At 46.3% G+C, this 17,576-nt stretch overlaps 1 long non-coding RNA gene across 1 annotated transcript; it reads left to right on the top strand.

Moving 5' to 3' along the window:
* The first annotated feature begins 1,427 nt into the window (after positions 1-1,427).
* LOC121816192 (uncharacterized) lies at positions 1,428-5,837 on the top strand. The gene is made up of 3 exons (XR_006055667.2): positions 1,428-1,834; positions 2,771-3,943; positions 4,521-5,837. It is a non-coding gene; the product is annotated as an uncharacterized LOC121816192 (long non-coding RNA).
* The last annotated feature ends 11,739 nt before the right edge of the window (positions 5,838-17,576 follow it).

Raw genomic sequence — 17,576 nt, 5'->3', positions numbered from 1 at the left:
GGTTGAAGAAAGAGGAGGGAACTCAGGAGGATCTTGAGGCCTGGGCTGGGGTCTCCAGTGGCTTATGGAGGAGAGCAAGGGCAGGAGCAGAGGGGGGAAATATGGTGGGTATGATGGAGAACGGGAGGGAGCTCAGGACATGATGGTCGGGAGGCGAGAAATGGAAGTCAATGGAGTAATTACTGAGGAAGAGGGGCAGAAAGGGTGAGCTGTGGGGGAGATGGGAGGAGCCATCTCCCTTCTTAAACTCAGAAGGAGACATGATGCACCAGCTTTGTGTCCCTGAGTTGTTCGCTTAAAGGGGTTACTTTCTGTTGGAATTTCACCTCAGTAAGTTCTTTTTAATGGAGATGACTGATTTTTTATTTCTCCAGAAGGATTTGGTCTCCACTAGATACAAATAAATACAAGTTTGGAGCCAACGGATGATTAAAATAATTTTCAGTTCACTCATTCTTTTTTTTTTTCTTTTAAGGTATGGTTTACACTGTTCCAGGAAAATTTCATTCCGTGTTGTTTTTACTTTTCAAAATCTTAAAATTTAGTGCAATTGTCTTAGTTTCTGATTGTGAGTAAATATATGGGGATGGGGCTTCCCAGGTGGCTCTAATGGTAAAGAACTTGCCTGCCAATGCAGAAGAGATAATAAACGTGGGTCAGATCCCTGAGTCTGGAGGAGGGCCTGGCAACCCACTCCAGTATTCTTCCCTGGAAAATCCCATGGACAGAGGAGCCTAGTGGGCTACAGTCCATGGGATCACAAAAGAGTCGGACATGACCGTGTGGCTTAGCATGCCCCCACACTAGAAAACAAACAACATGTACACTGGAAAACAAAAACTAAGGAAAGGAGACAGCAGTCTTGAGGATGGGTTTGGGGGTGTGCCTCCAGAACCTCAGGGGAGCAATGGCCTTTGAGCACAACTTCCAACAAACCAGTGATGGGTTTTCCTCCCGTACACAGCCAGAGAACTATGTCCATCAACGTGCCTTTTATGTGTCTCCCCATTCATTCTCCAAGCCTCTTCTCATTTTATTTCACATTATTGTGTATAGTACATACTCATTTTGGGGGGTTGTTTTTTGATAGTACAAAGGATAAAACTAAAGTTGCTTTTGAAAGAAACTCATTTGAAACTAACACAGCATTGTAAATCAACTATACTCAAATAAAATTAAGAAAAAAATCCCTCACATAGCAGCTGTAATAGGTTTGTTGGTTAAAACCTTGGATGGTTAGTTTTAATACTGTGTCTGGGTTTCTATGAAAATTTATATGCTTTATGAGGAGAAGATAAATATTTGAAGGTTACTGGGAAAAGAGTGTGTTTCAATAACTTCTTTTAAATCATTGAAATGAGTTTTTCTGCTTGAACAATCACGACCTCTTTAGTGTCTTCTTGGGTAATTTTGTGTTACTGCTCTAATGCTCATCCAGCTACAATGTTTTGCCAGTATTTATATCACAAATTTGTGTTTAGAAATTTCAACTACTGATTAAAAGCACATTTTTTAAAGGAAAGGAGAGATGTAGAAAGGGGAAACAGAAATAGACTTGGAGGGAAAAGTAGGGGCTTTACGGGGTAGAGGGCAAGCAGGGGAGAGCCTCCTTGAAGAGGAGAGAAGGGTGACGTGGATGAACTACTCAAAGGAGATAAAGCAAAGGAGACAGACCTGTGGTTTTCCAAACTAGTTCTCACATAGGAAGTTCCAGCAAAGATTGTAAAGCGTTTCCTTTACTCTTTTCAGGTATCTCTGGGACTCACTGGAAGACCTCCCGCTGAAGGACATGTCACTTTGGAGCCTCCGAAGGGCCTTTGTTCAGAAGGCAGAGGTAAGAGGGACACCCCAGAAGGTTGTCTTCCTTCCAGGATGTCCAGGCAGCTCCGCTGACCAGGGCAGGGGGAGGAGCCCTCACGTGTGGCTCATGATGAAGTGAACCTGTCCCTTGCCATGCAGGGGTGGTGAGGCTGTTCCCCAGGCAGCACCGGGGCTGGATTCCAAGGATGGGCAGTTTCTGGAGCCCACCTGTTGGCCAACCTCAATCCTAAGGCAGTGGACATGGCTGACAGCCTCTGGAAGGATCCAGAATGTGGAAGCTTGATTTTGGTAGGGCTTGCTTCTTCAAGGAGGCAGGTGACTGTCATGTCCATTCCGGGTTCTCTGTGGAATCTGAACTGACCCTTCCCTTCTTGCTTCCTGAGCCTCCCTGCCATCTTGGATGATATAATACGAGGGGAGGTGGGATGTGTGTTGGGGGTGGACGTCTTCAGAAGGAGATGCTGAACTTCTGCTAATAGGCTCTTGGAGCACAGGAGACTTGCAAAATGAGATGTGACCCTGTTCCATCCAGAGTGTGGGGGGCAGTTTCCACCAGTTAAACTCTTGATCCTTGTTTATCAGGAGTTAGAGATAGAGAAGGAGGCAGGCCACTTGCATTTAGTTGAAAATGAAAAGAGCAATTAACTCCTGGGTCCACAATTGTCAAGTCTAAATGCCTCAGATTCGATTTAGTTGCCTCCTTGGTGGGTTTCCCAGGTAGCTCAGATGGCAAAGAATCTGCCTGCAATACAGGAGACCCAGGTTTGATCCCTGGGTCAGGAAGATTCCCTGGGTGGAGAAGATTCCCTGGAGAAGGGAGTGGCTACCCCTTCCCGTATTCTTGCCTGGAGAATTCCATGGATGGAGGAGCCTGATGGCTACAATTCATGGGTTTGCAAAGAATCGGACATGACTGAGCACTCTCACTGACCCCCGTACCTCTTCCCAGACGTTTTCTTCTGCAGTTCTTATCCTGCTCCATCCAGACCCATCTCCTAATTATCGCAAGTGGCCACACAGGGTGGAAGCTGAGCTGTGTGTCTGTTCTAACATCCAGAGCTTTGCATCTGGCTGGGCTTTGCCATCGTCGGTGTCCTCGATGGCACTGATGGATGTAATATAGCCCTGCCAAGACCCGGGAGGTCCTGCCCGCTCTTCCTAAGGCAAGTGCTGTTTCATCTCCTAAACATGCCTGGGGTTGGGATAAGCCAGTCTCCGGTCCTTCCAGTACCCACGTTTAGTTGTCGGTCATTTGGCTCCTCCAGAAGACAAAGATGCTCACCATGCCTCTTGCACAGGATGTCAGGGGACTTCTGTGTGGTTGACAGCTGCTTGGTGGATGGGTTCCTGGGAGATACCCAGAGGCCTGTAGCCTCTGGCCTTTTAGCATCGAGGGCAGTATTGTTCCTCAGCCCACCCACAGTATCAGCTTTTGATCAGCCAGTGTGGCTCAGGGTAAAAAAGGGTCCTGCCAAGTGTATGGTGCTTACATAGAACAAGGGCAGGAAGCTACATTAGTGCTTGGTGCAAGTGTCCGAACACCTGCTTAGCTCTCTTTGCTATAGGCTTTACCTCTAGGGTCTGTTTTTGACCCAGGAGGCATGGATGCATGGGACAGACATGATATATATTATTAATATTATCTGGAAATGTAATCGATTTACACAGAGATACATGTGGTCAATGTGAAAATACTTTGAAACAATAAAAAATATGAAATGAGTGTCTTGCAGGACAGCACTAAATGAGGCAGGCCAGCAAGTGCTGTCATCGTCTTTTGAAATTATTCTGTCTGCTCACTGCTTCCAATGTGATGTCATGAAGCTTACCTCTTAATGAGTCCCTGCCCCTCTAACTTGAGTGCAAAATCTTTACAAGCCACGTGGTAAATTAAACATTGAAGTATTTGAGCTTCCCAAGTGGAAAAGGAGTTTGATGATGCAATGCTGACTAAAGGTTGGAACTGCCAGAAAATCTGCGACAAGGGGTCTTTGTCAGTAGTTGTGTATCCAACGTACCTGGGACAGAGGGGACCCTCCACAGCTCTTTGTGGAATCGCTGGATGTTGGCGCCTGTAACGCTTCACCACTCATTTTTCTGGCTTCTCTAGCATCCATGAAGGGTGAGTGTGATTTTTATATCCTGAGTCTCACATAAATAAATGTCAGGGTGATTTTCTACTGTCACCCTGCAGGGATAATCACCTGAACAATGGAAAGACATCGCTGAAGCCCTTCATTTTAAGAAGCCTTCCTAGAACATTTTACTGTTTTCAACAACTGTTCACTCATGCAGTAGGTGTTGATAATGAACTCATATAGCTCCATTGTGGGGAGATGGGGGCGCTAAGAGGATCTTTCAAAAGCAGATCTGATCCCAGAATTTCCAGACTCAACATCCATGGGCCATTTGCCTGAATGGATGGTGGGCCTGCTCTAAGGTAAAGAGAATTTAACACCTAATAGGTTAGGAGGTAGCCCTGGTGCTAAGATCCTCAACTTCGGGTGTTACTATAATCAATTCAATTCTAAGGAAAAGCAGAGTGAAAGTTAACTTTTACTTTGTTAAATATTAGAATTGGAGAGCAGATACCAAGGTTTTCTTCTGCATAGCTGGTTGTTTCTGTATTTATTTACTTCTGTTGCACCAAAGCCTGACTAGCAACTGGCAGTAAATTATTTTTTAATCCACTTTTACAGGGACTAGATTGGCTCCTCTGCACGTCATAAAGATAACTCGTCCCGAAAAAGTACCTAAACAGCCTCGCTCTTTTGCCTGAGATGTGATTGATTGCTGTCATTCTGGCTTCAACCAATGGGTTGCCAAGGAGTGTCCGTTTTCGAACATGCCAGTTAACCTGTTTGGCAAACACTGTTGTTGTTATACGGGTCTTTATACTTTGACCTTTGGTATGAACGCAGAGCAAATGTACTTTTATATAACGAGCCATTCGGCATTGTTGGTGGACTTGGCCTCGGAGGAAGAGTTTGGGGACAGAGAAGGTGTGGGAGAGAATTCTTAAAATTGTGTGGGATGTTTGTGAGAAGGGAAGAGGCAGGGTACAAGCATGGGAATGAAGTGAAAGTTGTTCAGTCGTATCTAACTCTTTGCGATCCCATGGACTATATAGTCCATGGAATTCTCCAGGCCAGAATACTGGAGTGGGTATCCGTTCCATTCTCGAGGGGATGTTCCCAACCCAGGGATCAAACCCAGGTCTCCCGCATTGCAGGTGGATTCTTTACCAGCTGCACCACCAGGGACGCCCCATTTTACTGTTAAGCAAAAGTCCAGGAAGTGTTCTGGAACTGCCCAGAACTTTACCATTATAACCTCTACTTTGTCCTGCTTCTACATGAAAAAACATTGGGGAAATAAGTAGACAAATAAATGATTAATGCTTGATTACATTGTCTGATTAAATGGAGTGTGATAACAAGCATATTTGGGGGTAAAACTCTGGAAAGTGCAGCCCATGATTGGTAGTTAACTTGTGGGCTGGTCAGCTGAAGAGGTGAAGAGGTCAATGGGAGGGATTCTTTTTTTCTGTACATAATTTTAAAAAGTAGTACATGAAACTAATGCAAAAGAAAAGGTGGTTTACTTTTTTGTTGTTGGAAAAAAATTCTGTAGGCTCAAAAGTCTGAAATAAATGCTGAGGGCTTATGGACTGTTCCATTTGTCTCTACGTCCCAGGCAAGCCTCACTGCTATTCAACATCCAGAGGAAGCATAAAGTAGCAGTAGAAGTGGTACCCGGCTTCCCTGCTGTGTGGCCTTCAACTGTTTACTCACCCTCTCTGAGCTTCTATGTTTTCATCTCTAACTTGAGCCTAAAAATAGTGCCTTCTTAACTTTATTATTATGAGGAATAAATGAAATAATCCATGTCAAGTGCTGAAAAATAACACAGTGCTGGGGATATAGTAAATACAAAATAAATATCAGGTGTTAATATTTTTCACTGATTTGTGCAACGATTATTATTTATAATAAAATGAGTTGATGTCGTTGGAATTCTGCGAGTCTTTTAAGCTTCACTTTTTAGATTTCTTTTGCTAGTTCTAAAATTAAATCTGCCTTAAAACAAAATGACATCCCTGAATCTTTTGGCACAGAACAGATAAAGGGGTATTGTTTTACATTTTTATATTTCTCCAGTAGGTTCAGGGTTAAAAAAAGGTCTAAATTCAGCATCATGGTTGTTGTTGTTCAGTTGCTAAGTCGTGTCCGACTCTTTGTGACCCCACGAAGTGTAGAACGCTAGATTCCCTGTCCTTCACTATCTCGCTGATATTCTCCCTGATAATCCTACTCTAAAACCTAAGATGAGTGAGGTCCAGCACTGCCCGGTCCTGAGGAGAGCTTGGGATGTCCTGGTCTTCGCAGGAGCTACTCCATTCTTGCTCTTGTCAAGGCCAGTGGTAACCACACCGATGGGTCCCTGCTCCGTTCCCAGTGCTCTGACCACCCCTCCGACCCTCCCCTGCTTCCACCCAGCCCAGATGACTAGAATCTCACCTCTGCTCGAAACACAATCCTGCCCCACACAGAGCCCCCCAGATGCCATGAGAGTTGGTGTCTCTCATCCACCCCCAGATGTCAAGTGACCACCTCTCTTCCACCTGCTTCTGCCACACAGCCCCTTATTGTCCCTCACACCCTAAGCAGGGTGTCCCTCGAGGACTTTGGAGTTTGGAAGATGGCAGAATGTGCCACCCCAAAGACCTCGCTTTGGCATAAGGATTATTTTGAGCTAAAGGCATTTGGAAAAGATCAGATGCAAGCAGGACCCCCTAACCCCCTTCCCTTTTCTTTCTTCCTGAAAGCAGGAGATGAAACCCCCACATGCTGCTTTCCTGGTACTAGGAGGAGAGAAACAGTCTTGTTGCAGAGATGGGGCATGGAGGCAGAAAGAAATCTGAACAAGCAGACCTGTTCAAATACTTCCTATCTTCCTTTAGTCTCCCCATGTTTTATTACTTTTCCATAGTTGGCCGTCTTTGCCCAAGTTGGTGGATAAACACCCAGACCTGGTCCCTTCACTGGGTCCTTGTTCCCTTCGGGGTACCCAAGTCCATGCAACAATCTGCGTTACTCCTGTTAACCTGTCTTGGGTGAGTGCTCAGTTGCTAAGTCGTGTCTGACTCTTTGCGACCCCATGGACTGTAGCCCACCAGGATCCTCTATCCATGGGATTCTCTAGGCAAGAGTACTGGAGTGGGTTGCCATTTCCTTCTCCAGAGGACCTTCCCAATCCAGGGATCGAATCTGCATCTCCTGCATTGGCAGATGGTTTCTTTACCACTGAACCACCTGGGAAACCTATTAATCTGTCTTAGATCATTTAATTCTCAGGTGCAGCTGGAGATCCTTGGAGGACAAAGGAAAAGGTTTGCCTCCCGTAAAATTTGATCTCGGTTCTTCTGATCCTTCTCTGAACTCCCTGTTTAAAACTGAACCCCCCATCTGTTGTCAGCCTCATGTTCCCCAGCATTCCAGAGTAGCTGGCATCTCCTCTAAAACCTGAAGGCTCATGGTGTGTTCACAACAAATATCACTAAAATGCACGCTCCCCGAGGGCCAAGGTCCCTCCTGTGTGTGTGTGCTTTCTAATCTGCTGTTTGTCTCTTCCCGGTACTGGGTCAGGCCTGCCACGTGCAAGGCACTCAACAAATGTCTGTTGAATGAATGGACCTGAATGAATAGTTGTGCAATCATTTTACGCAATAAATTTACCTGGTTTCAAGAGTCAAGAGTTCAGAATAAATGTGTAGTGGGTTCCATTTACCTTTCAAGGTTAGCTGTCTACTGTCTAATACTTCTTTAACTTCTCAATCTGAAGGGTTTAGAAAGCCTACCTGCCATAAAACAGTAACAAGAAACAGAATCCCCAGATGGAAGCTGAGAGTCTTTTCATGGTTTCTGTCTTCTCCCCAAAGTCTTTCTGGGTTTTCATCAAGACATGTTTCAAAATATATATTCTACAGAATTAAAGTTCAGAATCATGACTCTGGAAAGGGGAAGGGATCATTTTCCTTTGGAACAAGGGATGCATTGTGGGTGACAGGGACTCAGAGTCTCTGTGTGTAGGGCTTGCCTCCTGAGATGCAGAGCCAGTGGGCTTCTCTTTAGTTTAGGGGTACTCAGGGTTGCGTTTCAGCCAAATATTCGTGAATGGATAGGTGGAAGGAAGGAAGGGAGGAAAGAAGGAAGGAAGGAAGAGGCTTGGAAAGCAAACTAGAAGCCCAGATGAGCCAGTAGGAGGCTGGCAGATCAACCAGGTCTCCCAGAGGCTGCTTGGGGCAGGCCAGGAGCCCCTCTGGCAGCCACCGAAGGGGAGACCCATTGTCTAAAGCAGCTTGACTCATATCTCTGGAGAGCAGGACTGTCCTAACGTGGAGTGGATAATCACCTTGATAAGTTGCCTGAGGGTAGAAGAGGTTCCCGGCCAACACCCTAGGTGAGATAAGGAAACTGCTCACATTAGACTTGGGGAATTCACCTCTATTGCATTTGCCTTTCCTTTTCTGATGTTGAAGGAGGAGGGCATGCAAGGAAAAGAGAGAAAGGGGGAGGGACGACCAGACAATAGTGTGGACACCTGAGCAGCACGGGGATGGGGGCACTGACCCTCCACAGAGTCGAAAGCCCTCATATAACTTGCAGTTCTCCCCGCCCATCAGGGGTCCCCTACTTTCACATCCAGGAATCCAACCACCACAAACCTAGCTATATTTACTACTGAAAACACCCATTGTTAGGGGACCTATCTCCAGCCAGGGTTGTCCAGGGGGTCAACTGTGCTGTGAAATGGCTGAGGTATTGCCTAGAAAGTGTTAGACGCTCAATTGTGTCTGACTCTTTGTGACCCCATGGACTTTAGCCCATCAGGCTCCTCTATCCATGAAATTCTCTAGGCAAGAATACTGGAGTGGGTAGCTATTTTCTTCTCCAGGGGATCTTTCCAGCCCCGGGATCAAACCCGGGTCTTCCGCATTGCAGGCAGGTTCTTTTCCATCTGAGCCACCAGGGAAGGCTGAGGTTATCTCCTAAGCTGATGTTATCTTATTAAGCTGCAGGTTGTGTGTCTCTCCCTCCAGCTGTCAGTGAGCTCTGCTACACACACAGAATCCTCAGTTTGGGGGTGATGTGTGTGCATATGGGATGTTTATATATGTGTAGGAAGGGCTGGCTTCCACATCTTCAAGTGTGCAGTGCAGGGCAGTGTGGGTTGGTGGAATGGTCCACACATAAATTTAACCCGGAACTGGGGTTTGGACACAGAGGCCACCATGAGAGTGTTGGTTTTGTTTTTAACCTTTCTGCTTTGAAAATCATTCTAGATTGACAGGTTGGTTGGTTTCGTCACTAAGTCATATCCGACTCTTGTGACCCCATGGACTATAGCCTACCAGTCTCCTCTGTCCATGGGATTCTCCAGGCAAGAATATTGGAGTGGGTTGCCATTTCCTGCTCCAGGGGATCTTCCCAACCCAGAAATCAAACCCAGGTCTCCTGCATTGCAGGCAGATTCTTTACCGACTGACCTATGAGGGACTGACCGGAAGTTGCCAAAAAAGAGTATATGGCAATGTGGGGAAGGGGAGAGGCACGTACCTTTTGCCAAGTCTTCTGTGGTGGTTACCTCTTATGTACCTGCAGAGCAATATCAAAACCAGGAAACAGACATGGGTACAGTCCGCAGAGTTTACCTAAATTCTTGGTTTTACCTGCACTCCTCTGTGTGTGTGTGTAGTTCTTTCACACATGTAGATTTGTGCAGGCACCACCACCATCAAGATACCAAGTACCATCACCCCCGGGATCCCTCGAGCAACCGCCTGCATGGCCGTACCCCCTCCTCTCCCATCCCGTCCCGGTAACCATAAGGATTTAAGCCCCTTGCAAATTGACAGAAATCTTGGGAAGGATATTGTATTTTTTCCATACGACTTGCATGGGAGTGTGGCTGTGTGTGTGCAACAGAACTCACACAGTCCCATGTCACGCCTGTCTTATCTTGACATTGAGGGCCATGTTGGTCTTTGCAACACAGCCCTGGAACTACGCTGATGAGACAGAATGACTCTGACTTCAGTGCTAAATAGCTCACACTCCAAAGTCCTCTCACACACAAAGTCCACATGTAGACAGCTTCTGACGAGGGGGTGGGGATAGCATCTGGGAGCTAAGCCTTGTGAGCTGGGTCCCAGAGTGCCAGGGTGTCTGTGGAGATGGGAAGAGAGCCTCGTGGAGGCGGAAGCATTGGGGACTATTTTACCAGAGTCGTTTCCTCCACACTTTAGGAAACCTACGTCATGCCCTGTGACAGCAATTGTTTCCATGTAGCACCCAGAGTGCTGACATTGTGGATAAAGGATCATTGTTGTTGTTGTTGTTCGGTTGCTCAGTCATGTCCGACTCTTTGCAACCCCATGGACTACAGCATGCCAGGCTTCCTTGTCCTCCACTATCTCTCAGAGTTTGCTCAAACTCATGTCCATTGAGTTGATGATGCCATCCAACCATCTCATCCTCTGTTGCCCTCTTCTCCTGCCCTCAATCTTTCCCAGCATCAGGATCTTTTCCAATAAGTCGGCTCTTTGTATCTGGTGGCCAAAGTATTGGAGCTTTAGCTTCAGTCCTTCTGATAAATATTCAGGGTTGGTTTCCTTTAGGAGTGACTGGTTCGATCTCCTTGTTGTCCAAGGATAAAGGATATGTTTTAAAATCTAGGACAAAGCAGCAAAGCCATGGCCTCTAGGGTCTAGGCCCATGGGTGACTCTGGCTGCCAGAAGCAGGGGGTGTCCTCTCCTGAGGGGTCCGGTACTCCCAGCACCACTTAGCCACAGCTACAGAGAGGCAATGCCTCGAGCCTTATTTTTCTAGACAAGTCAGGGCCTGAGCGTATAAGTAAATTCCTCTGAGTTTCAAACCGTGGCAACTAATTGAAAGAAGTTTTAAGTCCTCTTGTCAATCAAACAAAAGGATGCAGGAGCCAGATTGGCCCCAAGCCAAGTGGGATATTTCCCATCACTTCCCATTACTTAGTCACAGAAGGAGGGGACTGAATGGTTGGCACTATGGATCATTCCAAGAGTACTTGTAAGCGGTTTATGAGCTTATGAAGTCATTGTTTTTGTCAAACGACAGCTCTGGAGTCATGATAATTAAACTTTGTATGGTGCTGACACATCGACACATCGATGCTGGTGCAGGTGTCCCCCATTTCCTCCTGGTGGAATGGGGACAAGGATGGCTTGTCTGAGGTCAAAGGCCTGGGAGTCCAGCCGTGCACACACACACACACACACACAAACACACACACACTTGCATCCTGCAGGTTTTCTCACTTGCCTGTCTCTTCACTAGCCCAACTCTGAAGCATTCCCTCAGGACTCCTTCACATCTGCCTTCTTCTGTGTCTGCCCGGGCCATACAGCCCAGTCTAAGCCCCTACCCCTCATTCCCTGCGCTCTGAGCGCCTGGGAGGTGGTGAAGTGCAGGGCCGGCTCCTACAGGAGCACAGATGGTCCCAGGTCAGAAGTCGAACTCTCTTTAGGTTCCAGAGAAAGCCACTGGTGGGCTTTGCCTCAGGGAGTGATGCTACCCAAGTTATTTTACCAAGTCCTCTCTTTTCCTTATCTCTGCTCTCACGTCTCTTTGTACCCTTGGGTGCTTAGATTCAGGCTTTCGACCACACACTGGTAACCACGATCTTTGCTGATGGGAATGCCTGCCGTATCTCCACGGACTGCAGGAGAGAGAAGACACAGGTGTCATTCTGTCGAGGGCAATGGGTGAGATGACTGGGTGGCAAGGAGGCAAGCTGCTGCTGTCATCTTAACTTCTTAAGGAGCGGGAATCATTTTCCTACAGCCATAAAGATCATAAACATGACCCAGCTCATCTCTCTCTCTCTCCCATGAAAGACACATCCATTATTACAGACAAAACATTTTTCTCATCAGGTTACCATTCATAGAGATGCTCCCTGGGACCCATTTAGTCTTTATTGTTTTAAACGGCCTGGGCTGGAGCATGAGGAAATTAGTCTTCAGTTTGTTGACCTTGAAAGCTTGATCTAGAAGGAGGTGGCGATGTCTACCCTGTCTAGCACGTGCCAGAGGCCTCTGGGCTTTCCCACCGCCTCCCTCTCTGCCCCACTGTTTCTTGGCTACAGACTTCCTGGCCTCAGCTTTCCTCATAAATGCCGCATTCAGGCCCATTTTGCCAGGGGAGGGGGGGCGGTGGGGGGGCAGTCTCCTCCCTCTGATGTAAACATGACAACTCCTGCTCAACAAAAGTGTGCTTTCCCTGGTATAGCCATAGTCTAGAATACTCCCCTCCCCAACACACGATTTCTATCACCACCCCATGTGTTAGTCTCTCTTTCATCTGAATTCTTACTCATATGTTTGCCTGACCATTGTTTGTTTCCCCTTAGAATGTGGCTCCAGGAAGGAAGGGCTCCCTTGATCCCCTCTGTCCCTCAGAGGTGTGAACAGCACCTGACATTCCTCTGCTGAGTGAACCTGAAGAGTCCAAATGTCGATGTCTTTAAAAAAAAACTATAAATCTATCAGTTACTTAAAAAAAATTGAATTATAGTTGATATAATACACTTTTAGGTCTTGAGTTCCTGCGGTGGACAGAGCAAGGCACTGCCAATGGTCTTTTAAAAAAATATTTTAATTAATCAGTTTATTTGGCTGTGCCAAGTCTTAGTTATGGCATACAGGAGCTTTAATTACAGCATGTGGGATCTAGTTCTCTGACCAGAGATTGAACAGGGGTCCCTTGCTTTGGGACTTCAGAGCCTTAGCCACTGAACCACCAGGCATGTCCCAACTGCTGATGATCTTGACCTTCCTTGACAACAGCAGACATAAGCATTTGTGACTCCTGAAACTCAGTCTTCTCATCAAACTTGCAAGCATTTAGCTCTTGCAAACAGGCTCTCCAAGTCAAGGAACATTCCAGAGAAAGAAGGCTCTAGGCTCTGGAGTGGATGTGTACCGACACCCTTCATCTTGCTGTTTGCTTTAGCACTATATGTTCACTTTCTTCCTGAGACTTTCATCTGGCTTCTTTCCAGTAGCCTGTCAGGAAGTTATAGACTAAGGACCCTGCAACGGTTAGCCCAGACTTTAGTCGTGTTTTGAAAGATGAATTTAGAGGTAATTTTCCAATTACCAGTGGTCATCACATAAACTGAGACAAAAGACCGCTGAGTCTTTGCCTTGGCACAAATGGGCCTTCACTCCGGCAGGAACCGGTTATGGTGTCTTAGTGATAAATGCAGGGAATCAGCAGCTTAAAAACCAATTAGCTTTCTGCTTCTTTTACTAATGAGGGGACAGTGCCGGGCAGAGTTTGGCTGCTTGAGAGTGGAGTTCAAATAGGGCCAGCCGTGGAAGTTAACCTAGCAGAACTGATGAAAGAAACACATTTCAAGGACGTCTGTGTTCTTAGCAGTATCAGAATGCTCATCTTCATCTGATGGAACGCTTCTGAGCCCACATCATCAGTGCAAATGTTCAGGATGTAATAGCTATTGACGCTTATTCTAGATAATAATGCCTAAAGATATCGCTGGGGCATTTTTCATGGGAGCTTGACTCTGCAAATGGAAGTTTTTCTGCACTGTTGCTATCTGCAAAAATGCCAAACTTATACACGCTAATATTCATAAGGTGGCATTGGTATTTGTTCCTACAGTTGTTTGTGTGGCATCGTGCTTCGTTATGAGTGCGGGTTGTGTCACGGGTTGATGTCACAGGGTGATCGATGGTACAGGGTGAGGGGGTGATCCCCTTGAGGCTGTTGCTTGCGCTCAGGGTCTGATTTGCTGCCATGAAGGTCTAGGAACTTAATTCTGTCAGGCAGGCACTGATGTATCAGTTGGTGCCAATTTCTTAATTTACAGCAAAACACTCCCTTTCTAGAAAGATAGGCCCCAACTCTACCATCTAGGGTTTCTCATTTCTTGCAGCTACTGTGATTAGAACTGTGGCTGGTGGAAAGACAGGCCGGGAAGAGTCCCAGCTCCACTGGTTATCTCCAGCAAGCTGCAACTTTTCTGAGACTCATTTTCTGCCTTTGTAAGACAGCCATCCAGCCTCCCACTCATAGGATGACTGGGAAGATTAAAGGAAAATACTTATGTAAACTGTTGGGTCCAAAAAAGAAGCATTGGATGGTTTTAATGGGACAGCTAAATACAGTGGTTTAAGAGTATAGACTTCAGGGTCAACGAGCGGCTCTCTGTTCCAGCAGCTGTCCCCTGAAATAAACTGCTTCATTTTTCTGAGATTCAGTTTTTTCATCTGCTAAATGGGATCATAATAGCATTTGCTGAACAGAATATGATTACTGCATAGATTTTCTTGCATAGATCTTCTTATATTGAAGGACACACAGAGCAGTGACTGTGCTGCCTGGAAATAGCATGGGCTCTGGTGAACAGAATCTGCCCCTGTCATGAGGAATCAGTTGTTTGGCTGGTGGAAACCATAGTAGCTATGGTGATACCACCAGCAACCAAGCAGAACAAGCAAGAGGTGAAGGTTTGCTGGTGAGCACGGAACTGAGTGAACAGGTGGACTGTAGCAGGCAGAGCTTCTCCACCCATCATTTGTTGGTATTTCCGGTGGACATGGGTTTGAACAAGCTCTGGGAGTTGGTGATAGACAGGGAAGCCTGGCATGCTGCAGTCCATGGGACTGCAAAGAGTTGGACACGACTGAGTGACTGAACTGAACTGAACAGGCGGAGGGATTCTCTGTGTGGGGCTGTTTGTGTCATTACCCAGGGCTGAGTTGCATCTCTGGTTTCTACCCCCAGATGCTAGTATCACCACCCCATTGTGACAACCAAAGATGCCTCTTGTGTTCAGTCACTAAGTTGTGTCCGACTCTTTGTGACCCGGTGGACTGTAGCACGCCAGGCTTCCCTGTCCTTTACCGTCTCCCAGAATTTGCTCAAGCTCATGTCCACTGAGTCGATGATGCCATCTGACCATCTCATCCTCTGTCACCCTCTTCTCCTCCTGCCCTCAATGTTTCCCAGCATCAGGGTCTTTTCCAGCACTTCACATCAGGAGGTCAAAGTGTTGGAGCCTTAGCTTCAGCTTCAGTCCTTCCAATGAATACTCAGGGTTGTGAACACTGACACATATCCCCAGGGTGAGGACAGGATCACCCCACTGGAGGAGCTCTAGTCTAAGGGGCAGCCTCACCCAGAAGTCCACTGTGCTCTGTAACACACTTCAGTGTCCACACCTGTGCAGACTCCTCCCTGACTGAAAGTGTGCTTTGATCTTCCCTTTTCCAGACTAATCTCTGCTATCGTTTGTCTGATGACAGATACCGAATGGCTACAGTGAACCAGGTACCTGGGGGGTAGTTTATCTGGGATTGAGGCTCAGCCTCTCCCTTGGGGACACTCCCTCCAGACCTTCTACCTCATGCCCTCCGTCCACACTCTCCTGCTCACAGGGTCTCTGTCTTGACCCCAGCTTTTGGAATCTCCCTCCAGCCTGGACCAGGACACCCCTCGCCCCCTCGGAGTCAAACTTCTCTGCAGAGAATTGCTTCTCTGGAGAGCTCATCTTTTCCCCTGTGTGGCTGCCCATGACATCTTCTAGCATTGTAATCCTGGGGGATGCGAATGGTCCTCACTGGACCACAGGTTCCTGTACAAAATGAGAACAATGATGTGTCCCCCAGGTGGTGCTTGCATGCAGGTGGACTGAGATTCCAGGCCCTTTTACCTGTTCTCTCTAAGGATAACCTTGTTCTCAATTGTACCTCCTCTGACCGCTTGATATTTACCACAGTGATTTTTAAGGACAGGGTTAAGTTATCGTGTCTAAACATCAGTTTTTTGGTTCTATATTCCCAATGCCTATATTTGTCTGCATTACTATCCAGTTTCAAAATGCTCCTTACCAGCAGAACTCAGTACTCTGTAGATCTCTATATCATGGCCAGAATAACTTTGTTGTTGAGTCACTAGGTCATGTCTGACTCTTTGCAACCCCAAGGACTGTAGCCCACCAGGCTCCTCTGTCCATGGGATTTCCCAGGCAAGAATACTGAGTGGGTTGCCATTTCCTCCTCCAGGGGATCTTCCTGGACCAGGGATTGAACTTGTGTCTCCCGTATTGGCAGGTGGATTCTTTACCACTGAACCACCAGGGAAGCCCCATCTAGAAGAGCTTGCCCCATTGTAATTTGGACTAATGTCAGAAAAGGCTTGGCTGAATTAGTAAAAGGGAAAATAGTTTTCCAATTTAAGAAATAAGGTATTTTATCACATTCAAAACAAGCAAGAACTGGGCTAGTTAACTACGGGTGAAGAAGATGGGGAAGTTCGTTTTGTGAGATCTGGATTGCTTGTGTGTTTTCTGTCTCTGTGCAGTGCCCACCAGCACATAAGTGTATCCATAATCTCTGCTCAGCTTAATGTGTTAGGGAACAGCTTGAACTCTTAAGTAGCTTCAACAGTCACCAGAAATCCTGTTGACCCGGTTAATTTGCTTAGCAAAGGCTTTCTCAAAAGATCTTAAAAGGTAAACTTTAACTCAGCCTCTGCCAGGATTGCCGTTAGAGGTGCAGAACTGATGAGGTTTACTCAGCTCATTTCCACCTCTGCTGTACTTACCAGGGCAACAGTTGCATATTTCTGAGATACATAATGTTCATGTCATGACACCGTTTTTATAGCTGCTTCACATAATTTAATTTGGGGCACCCAATTTAATTGTGTGTGACCTGCTTTAACTATGGATTTTTCAAAGGTAACTGAATATTTTTAACAGGAAATTTGAAGTCCTGCTTACCCACACCAGCTCCTTGTTCTTTGTCTTAGAACTTGAATCATTGCCATGAGGTATCCTGGAAAGCTTGCTTGTCTGGACATGGGTCAGATTCCGGCTGGTCTCTAACAAACTGTGTTAATTTCTTCGATATTCAGTTTCAGTGTTTTGGAATTATCTTCCATTTTCCTCCCTTCTCAGAATCATAAAGGTCAGATTTGAGAAGAGAAGGGCTCTTGAGGCAGAAAACAGAAAGTTTTATATAAAATCCTGTCCACAGGATCTCTCAGATCTGCAAAATGAAAATGGATGGGTTGGCATAACGGAATCCTGAAAAGATCTTTAAGAGAGAGAGTGCAGAAAAGGAGCCATGGAAGAAAGCAGGAATGTCACAAGGGGTGTTTCATAAAACACATGAAATGGCTCTCTAAGCCATTTAGAGATAATGTGAAGTTTAAGGCTGGAGAGGCAGTGCCGGCTATGGAGGGGTGGGGCTGGCCCAGGAATATTTGGTCTTTAGTATATGCCCTGACGCAGGGCAAGATTAGGAGAAAGATGGGCCACCACAGTTACCGAGTAAATTCATACAAGGCCAGCAACATCATCCATTTGTTGTTGTTCAGTTGCTAAGTAACGTCCCATTCTTTGTGACCTCATGGACTGTAGCACACCAGGCTTCTCTGTCTTCCACTGTGTCCCCGAGTTTGCTCAAATTCTTATCTATTGAGTCGGTGGTGCTATCCAACCATTTTATCCTCTGCTGCCCCCTTTTCCTTTTGCCTTCAATCTTTCCAAGCATCAGGGTCTTTTCCAATGAATTGGCTCTTCGCATCAGGCGGCCAAAGTATTGGAGCTTCAGTTTCAGCATCAGTCTTTATAGCCCCAAAATGGAAACAACCCAAATGTCCATCAACAAAGATATGGGTAACAA

This window comes from Ovis aries, chromosome 13 (assembly GCF_016772045.2).
Source record: "Ovis aries strain OAR_USU_Benz2616 breed Rambouillet chromosome 13, ARS-UI_Ramb_v3.0, whole genome shotgun sequence".
Lineage (NCBI taxonomy): Eukaryota > Metazoa > Chordata > Mammalia > Artiodactyla > Bovidae > Ovis > Ovis aries.
Note: the sequence above shows the minus strand (reverse complement) of the source record. Positions and strands in the feature narration are given on the sequence as shown.